The 9,192-nt window shown below is 46.0% G+C and overlaps 1 long non-coding RNA gene across 8 annotated transcripts in view; it reads right to left on the reverse strand.

Annotated features, from left to right (window-relative positions):
• The window catches only part of LOC111187865 (uncharacterized), an 81,924-nt gene that overhangs the window by 37,818 nt on the left and 34,914 nt on the right, over window positions 1-9,192 (reverse strand). The window lies entirely within an intron of this gene.

Below are 9,192 nucleotides of genomic sequence, written 5' to 3' on the forward strand. Positions count from 1 at the left end.
TTCAAGGAGCTTATACTCCAGCAGCTGGGAGGGTCAGAGGCAGGGGAGAGGGGAGCAGAGACAGACAATTTTAAAAAGAAACAAGACAAAGTCTGGTAGCAGTAAAAGCTATGCAAAGAATTAAAACATGTTAACATAACAGAGAATGACTAAGTACAACGTTAGATTGGGAGGTCACCCTGAGAGGGTGACACTGCAGCGAGATCTAAATAACCAGAAAGAACCAGTACTACAATGAGTGGGAAGAACATTCCCGGCAGAGGAAACAGCTGGTGCCAAGGCCCAAAGGCAGAATGTACTTGAAGGACAGAAAGAAAGCCAGGGTCTTACAAAATGATGCTACCCAGCCATGGAGGGGCCAGATTGTATAGGGCATTTTAGGCTAAACTGAGGAGTTTAGATTTTAGTATAAGTGCAACAGCAGACTAGTGGAGTTGTCTTAATCTGTGAAGTGACATGATCTGGTTTACATTCTTAAAAACTCATCTTGGCTACTATGCAGACAATGGACTTTGTAGGAACAAAAATGAAAGTAGGAAGACCAGTTCAGAGGCTGTTATAACAGGCCAAGGGAGAGGGGATGGTGGCTAGGGCTCACTAGAGGGATGCTAGTGAAAAGCCGAGGTTAGTATGACACCTCTAACCTCTCCTCTTCAACATCATCCTGGGAGTCCTAGCTAGTGCAATAAGACAGGAAAAGGAAATAAAAGATATATATATATATATATATATATATATATATATATATATATATATGGAAGGAAGAAATAAAACAGTCTTTCTTCACAAATGACATGATAGTCTATGTAGAAAATCCAAAAAAATAAACAAAATACCTCCTGGAAATAATAAGCATTTATAGCAAGGTTACAGGATACAAGATTAACATTCAAAAGCCAATTGTGGGACTTCCCTGGTGGTCCAGTGGTAAAGAATCCTCCTTCCAATGCAGGGGACATGGGTTCAATCCCTGGTCGGGGAAATAAGATCCCACATGCCATGGGGCAACTAAGCCTGTGCGCCACAACTACTGAGCCCACACGCCTCAACTAGAGAGCCCGTGTGCCACAGCTACAGATCCCACATGATCTGGAGCCCGGGAGCCGCAACTAGAGAGAACACATGCACTGCAAGGAAAGATCCCACATGCTGCAACTAAGACCCAACGCAGCCAAAAGAAAAAAAAAGGCCAGTTGCTCTCCTATGTACCAGCAATGAACAACTGGAATTAGAGATTTAAAACATATTACTATTTATAATAGAACACCAAAAATGAAGTACTTAGGTATAAATCTCACAAAATATGTATATGATCTATATGCATAACACTAGCAAAGTCTGATGAAAGATATCAGAGAAGATCTAAATAAACAGACATACCATGTTGATGGATTGGAACGCTCAGCACTGTTAAGATACTTGACCTATAGATTAAAAGCAATCCCAATAAAAATCTTCTATAGATGTCCAACCAACCTTTGACAAAGCAGCAAAGACAATTCAATGGAGATTGTCTAATTAACAAATGGTGCTGGAATAATTGGACATCCATGTGTAAAAAAAATTAATCTAGACACAGACATTACACTTTCACCAAAAAATTACTCAAAATTGATAATAGACCTAAATATAAAATGAAATACTATAAAACTTTTAGAAGGAAATGCAGAAGAAAAGCTATGTGCCCTTGGATTTGGTGATGAGTTACAATACCAAAGGCACAATTCATGAAAAAATATTAAGTTAGACTTTATTAAAATTTAATACTTCTGCTCTGTGAAAGCCACTATTAAGAGAACAAAAAGACAAGCCACAGGGGTTTCCCTGGTGGCGCAGTGGTTGAGAGTCCGCCTGCCGATTTAGGGGACACGGGTTCGTGCCCCGGTCTGGGAAGATCCCACATGCCGCGGAGCGGCTGGGTCCGTGAGCCATGGCCGCTGAGCCTGCGCATCCGGAGGCTGTGCTCCACAAAGGGAGAGGCCACAACAGTGAGAGGCCCGCATACAGCTAAAAAAAAAAAAAGACAAGCCACAGATTGGGAGAAAATATTTGTAAAATATATATCTGATAAAGGATTTCTATACACAAAGAGCTCTTAAAATTCAACAATAAGATATGTAAAGATGCTCAACATTATTTGCCATTAGGGAATTGCAAATTAAAACAATAAGATATCACCACACACCTATTAGAATGGCTAAAATCAAAACAGTTGACAATACCAAATGCCAGCAAGGATATAGAACAACAGAAACTCTCATCCACTGCTCATGGGGATGCAAAATGGTACAGTCCCTTCAGAAGACGATGTGGCAGTTTCTTATAAAGCTAAACATAGTCTTACCATACAATCCAGCAATCATGTTCCTAGGTATTTACTCAACTGGTTAATAAACCTTGCATGCAAATGTTTATAGCAAACGTTTGTCCTTCAATAGGTGAATAGGTAAACTGTGGTACATTCGTACCCTGGAATATTATTCAGCATTAAAAAGAAATGAGGGGGGCTTCCCTGGTGGTGCAGTGGTTGGGAGTCCGTCTGCCGATGCCGGGGACACGGGTTCGAGACCTGGTCTGGGAGGATCCCGCGTGCCGCGGAGTAACTAAACCCATGTGCCAGGAGCCTGTGCTCTGGAGCCTGCGGGCCACAGCTGCTGAGGCCTGCACGCCTAGAGCCCGTGCTCTACAGCAAAGCCACAGCAATGAGAAGCCCTCGCACCGCAATGAAGAGTAGCCCCTGCTCGCTGCCAACTGGAGGGGGCCCGCGCGTAGCGGCGGGGACCCAATTCAGCCAAAAATAAATAAATAAATTTATTTTAAAAAAAAAAAGAAATGAGGGGCTTCCCTGGTGGTGCAGTGATTGAGAGTCCGCCTGCCGATGCAGGGGACACGGGTTCATGCCCTGGACTGGGAAGATCCCACATGCCGCGGAGCAGCTGAGCCCGTGGGCCCGTGGGCCATGGCCGCTGAGCCTGCGCGTCCGGAGCCTGTGCTCCGCAATGCAAGAGGCCACAACAGTGAGAGGCCCTCGTACCGCAAAAAAAAAAAAAAAAATGAAATGAGGTGTTGGGATTTCCCTGGTGGCACAGTGGTTGAGAATCCGCCTGCCAATGCAGGGTACACGGGTTTGATCCCTGGTCCGGGAAGATCCCACATGCCGCAGAGCCACTAAGCCTGTGCTCCACAACTACTGAGCCTGAGCTCTACAGCCCACAAGCCACAACTACTGAGCCCATGTGCCACAAATACTGAGTCCGTGGTCTAAAGCCCGTGAACCACAGCTACTGAGCCTGCGTCCCACAACTACTGAAGCCCGCATGCCCAGAGCCCGTGCTCCACAACAAGCGAAGCCACCGCAATGAGACGCCTGCGCACTGCAACGAAGAGTAGTCCCCGCTCGCCGCAACTAGAGAAAAAGCCCGCGCGCAGCAACAAAGACCCAACGCAGCCATAAGTAAGTAAGTAAATAAATAAATAAATATATTTCTACTACTAAAAACAGAAAGAAAGAAAGAAATGAGGTGTCAAGCCATGAAAAGACATGGAGGAATCTTAAATGCATATTCTTTGCGGGCCTCTCACCGTTGTAGCATATCCCGCTGCGGAGCAGAGGCTCCGGACGCGCAGGCTCAGTGGCCATGGCTCACGGGCCCAGCCGCTCTGCAGCATGTGGGATCCTCCCGGACCGGGGCATGAACCCGTGTCCCCTGCATCGGCAGGCGGACTCTCAACCACTGCACCACCAGGGAAGCCCTTAAATGCATATTCTAATCACAACTGTGTATAACATCCCTGACAGCTTAGAGAAGGGCAGTGATGGTGGAGGTGGACACGTTTGAGAAACATTTACGAAGTAAAAACTGCCAGGACTCAGTGATGAAACATATTTGGGGAGGGGATAAAGGAGAGAAAAGTGTCAAGGATTACTCCAAGGTGGTAAATTGAGAGACAGTCCCTGGAACAGACCCTGTTTTGGAGGGATGTTCATGAGTTCAGTTTTAGATGTGCTGGGTTTGAGGAGCTTTGAAGACATCACTCAAGTGGAAAGTAGGTCGTTGGGTATGTGAATCTGGGGCTCAGACGATAAGCATGCCTGGGGAAGTAAATGTGTGAGTCACATACACATAAACAATCACTAAAGCCATAGACACAGGTAATATTCTTACAATGGAATTAATGAATGAGAGAAGAGCCTTAAGGAATTCTAACACTTAGAAGCCAGGTAGAAGAGGAGGAACTAAAAAAGAGACAGAAAAGCTACAGCCAGAGAGATGGAAGATGAACCATGGGAGTATATACCAGTAAAACAGAGACCAGAATGTTTAGAAGAGGAGGGCCAGGTCAAAAAATCCATTGATGGGGCTTCCCTGGTGGCGCAGTGGTTGAGAGTCCGCCTGCCGATGCAGGGGACACGGGTTCGTGCCCCGGTCCGGGAAGATCCCACATGCAGTGGAGCGGCTGGGCCCGTGAGCCGCGGCCGCTGAGCCTGCGCGTCCGGAGCCTGTGCTCCGCAACGGGAGAGGCCACAACAGTGAGAGGTACCGCAAAAAAAAAAAAAAAAAAAAAAATCCATTGACGCTAAGAAGTAAAGTCAGACAAGGACTGAAAATGTTCTTTGGATGACCTGTTCGTGATCTTGCCTATTTTTACTGAAGTGTTCATCATTTTCTTATTGATTTTAAGAGCATTTTTCCATATTAGAAATATTGCTATTAATCCTTTGCCTGTTGTGTGTGTTACAAATATTTTTCCCAGTTATCACTTGCCTTGTAGTTGTGTTTCTGACTTTCTCAGAGTTGATTTGTGTTGTTTTGTTTTACATATGGGAACTTCATGTGTTTATTTAGACAGATTTATCAATTATCTTCTCTTTCATGATTTACTCTTTTGTCTTCTTGCTTAGACTCATCCATATTTTCTTATAGTTTTCTTTATATAGAATTTCACTTTCTTATATTTAACTCTAATCCTCCTGGAATTTATTTTGGTGCAATGTTTCAGGTAACTTAACTATATTTACCAAATAGTGTATCATTATCACAGCACTAGTTATTCCATAATCCATCTAATTTGAAAAGCTTCTATCATTTACTAATTTCTTATATCTGCACCTGAGTCTGTCTGAGCATTCTATTTTGTTCAACTGAGCTATTTTTGCTGCCAGTAGCATTTTTTAAATTATTATTATTGCTTCATAATATGTTTAAATAACTTGAAATTCAAATTGCCCTCATTATTTTAAACTCTTACTCTCGTATATTTTTTCTCCAAGAATTTTGGAATCATTATGAAAATTCAGAAATGTTTTCATCCCATTGGGGTTTCAGTTAGAATTGTCTTACGTCTATAAACCAATTGGGGAAGAACTGACAGCTTTATAACATTGAGTTGCCCCATCCTAGAATATGGTATGTCTCCCTACATACTGAAATCTTATTTTCTGTAATTCTGAAGCTTTTTTATAAGAATAAAGATTGTGCACATTTCTTATTAAATTTATTCTTAGATATTTCATATTTTCTGTGGCCATAGCGAATTGTGCCTTTTATTCTTTTAATTTTTCTGTAGAGCGATTTTGTCCCACTTACCCAAAATATTTAGAGATTCTGGAGGCACCAAGGGCAAAGATTCATACATTAATCATGAAAAGCTGGTGTTTTCCCATGTACTACAACCTTCTGACAAGATCCTGGAATGTAATGCGTTTATCCTTTGCCCCAATAGGAAAGCCGGCCGCTTAAAAACAAGATGATTCTCCTCACCCCACCCCATCCACCACCTGGAGGGCAGCCAGCCAGCCATCTGTCAAGACGGAGCCAGGCTGGGGCTCATCCTTCTGCCACATCTTCTTCTCACCTTTGACACTGTCCAAAAATGCAACTGCAGCCAGAAATGGGTTTTCTTCAGTTTGATGTGACCCAGGGCTCCAGCCAAAATCAAAAGTATCATGTCGAAGAGAACCTATAAAAACTGACCTGACCATTAAAGTTGTCTTCTTGACTCAAAGACCTCTCTACTGGCCTATCAATCAGAGGTGCAGATTCCCCAGCCAGCGCTGCTGGGTAGGGTAGGGGTGGGTCAGGAAGCATCAAGGGAGAAGCGAGTCCCAAACTCAGAACTGCGCATCGTTCCACGCAGCCAAGGAATTAGGCTTCTTGTTCTTGCTGCAGCCACCAGAGGGAGCCAAACCACACAGTCAGGAGAGAACTGAGAACAGGGCATACAGAGCAACAGCCTGGTGGACCAGGAGAGATGTCAGACTGTCTTCCACCCGCAGTCAAACCAATGCCACTGGGCACTCTTAGAAAACTCTCACTTTTAAAGGAACCTACCAGAAGCAGGTAGGGGTCAAAAGTATAAGTAGCTTATTTACCTTTCAGAACAGAATGCAGATAAGGAAGAAGGAGCCTCAAAAAGAGAATTCTTAATCATCTGCATGGGGAGGGAGGCTAGGCACTGTGGTTGCAAGGATGCTCTGAGGTCCCCATGAATCGGAGCTTTCTTGCTACTTGGAAGTGTACCTACCTGGAAAGCTCCTCTCCACCAGGCAGCAGGATCTGGCCCTTCCTTCCTCAGGTCACTTCTCCCCACTGGTGGATTTGGGGAAAGGAATCTCTGTCCTGCATCCACTCCCCAGCTGGGCCAGTCTTGCTTCGCAGTCATGGCTGGCTCTACCTGTGCTCTTGGCCCTAAACCCCTGCTCCCATCAGGGCGCCTCGTCCCACCTGGGCCTGTGCTTCAGAAGGCAGTGGCTTTCCGAGGCTGCTTGCTGTCCCCTTTCTGACCCACACTGCCCTAAATGTGCAACACGATGGGTTCTCCCTCCTGCCCGCAAATAGTTTGTAACAGACTTGCTAAAAATGTAGGGGCATCAGAGCAGAGTTTCAACATGGCACAGAGAAGAAAACCATTTAAAATGGAATATTAGACGCTCAATCGAATGCATTTAATTGATAGCCATCCTCACTTTGGGAATTTCTAACTCCCTAGTCTCCTGGTTTTCCTCCTATCTCTGTAACCCCTCTTTCTCTTCTCCTCGCTGCGTCCTTCTCTGCTCACCCCTCGGAGTTTTGTCCTAGGCCCACCTCCCTTCTTCCTGTCCCTGGATGCCCTCATCCCCTCTCCTGGCTTCAATGCCCACAGTATGCATGTATCCCTGGCCCGGCTGTCTTTCCCTGAGCCCAGAGAATATCTCTTCCCAACATTCTACCATCACTCCAAACTCAGCACAGATTCTGTCCCCTAAAGCTGCTCCTTTGGGAGTGTTTCCTGTTTCGGTTGATGGTCAGTCGTTCAAGTCAGAACCATGGGAGGCACCTCTGACTCCCTCATCTCCTGTACCCACTTCATGATCAAGTCCTGTGGTTCTACCTCCCAACCTTCCCCTGCGTCCCCATTGCCTCCCCCTTGTCAGAGCCAACATCGCCTCTCACCTGGGTCATTACCCCTATCAGATGTCTGGCAAGCCAAGCTTGTCCCTTTTTTTATTTCATTCTTCACACCGCACCCAGAGCGAACTTTCAAAACCAAACCTGGCACCATCTTGCTTAAACCCCCGATGACTTCCCACTGCTCTTCAGATCAGAGCCAGATCCTTAGCTTGACCCTCCATACTTGGGTGCCTGCCTGCCTCTGCAGCCCCGGGACTCCCTTCATGCCCACCTCTCACGTGCCCATAATGGACTTGTTCAGTCCTTCATGCACACCACTCTTCCTCCCGCCTCTGGGTGGCTGTTTCCTCTGCCCTTTGTCCAACTAGCTCTCACTCATCCTCCAAGTCTCAGATGAAATGTCACTGCTTCGGGGTGATGTCCACTGTCCCTGAGGCCAGGTCACACCTCCCCGCTCTAGGCTCTGTGCCACCACTGTGTAGCACTCCCCTCAGGCCGAATTGCTCCACAGTGTCTATCTTTTACACGCCAGCAAAAGCTCCATTAAGGCAGGAACCATGTCTATCATGTCCATCGCTGTATCCCTGGCATCTAGCATCATGCCTGGCATAACCTAGGCACTCAGCAAATACGGTTGAATTAAGTTGGAGGAGTGGCAGCATTTGCCCAGACCTTTCAATAAAGAGGGCAGCTCTCCTGAAATCGCAGACTATAACACAGGATTTCTCGAAAACCTCATTGGAAGAATATTCCAGCTGCACCCAAGAGGGCAGATTGACTCCAGGTTGTGTGCAGCTGCGTAACCATGAACGATGGCAGAAAAACAAATGTTTGAGGAGGCCCAGGCAGCCAGCTAGACCTCCTATGGTTATTATATGGGATTCCTGCTATAATTAAACCTTGTTCTGATGAATCTAATGCATCTTCTATTGCTTAGGTGGTGATACTTGGCCTTGTGGTTTGTACTTTTAGCAACCCCAAAAGGAAAAAAAGGAACCTACACAGTCCTGGAGGGACTTCAAGGATCCCCTGCACCCCCAAGCCCCGCACACACACGGCCATGGGCTGACTCTGCCAACCCGGTGGGAGGTAAGACCCAACGGTGGACACAACTACCACACGCAGTGACATAATGACAGCTTCGCTTCACAAAGATTGACCAGAAAGGGGAAATGAGGGCCAGGTAGAGATGACAGAATGGACATGAGAGGCTCTATGGAAGTAAAATCTAAGGACTTGGCCTTGATTGAACATGAAGGGTGAGGAAGACGGAAGGTGTCAAAGGCAGTGATGGAGGCCAGGACTCCCTGCTAAGCAGGCCCTGGGAGCCGGGGTAACACAAGAGACTAACCAGTGGCATCTTAGTTGATTGTACAGACAACAACATGCTTGCAGAATCACCAGAAGGGCCCTGTGGATGGCTCCAGCCTGGTCCAAAGGGACACATTCTGAACTAGGTCCATTTACACCTTGAAAACCCTCACACATTGAAACGTTAGGCAATTCCCTCCCACTTTCAACCCAACCCCTGGCCCCTTCCATCACCATGACACCCATGTGATGACAAGCTACTAATAGTATTATTGCTTGATCAACGTGTAGCATTATCAATTAGAAGCATTATCAGGAAGGACTTCTACCCCACCTTGGAGATCTGATCTTCACCGGATCTGAATGAACCGGTGTCGAATGAATATATGAATGGATGTGTCTTGCTCAAGGGGACCATGGAGACCTCAGTGCAGCGCTTAGCAAAAGGAAAAGCGAAATCTGCCGAACACGATATAAAAACGAGACTTAC

Source organism: Delphinapterus leucas, chromosome 11 (assembly GCF_059928025.1).
Source record: "Delphinapterus leucas isolate spDelLeu-1000000601 "Yukka" chromosome 11, BTC_Dleu_Yukka2, whole genome shotgun sequence".
In the NCBI taxonomy this organism is placed as follows: domain Eukaryota; kingdom Metazoa; phylum Chordata; class Mammalia; order Artiodactyla; family Monodontidae; genus Delphinapterus; species Delphinapterus leucas.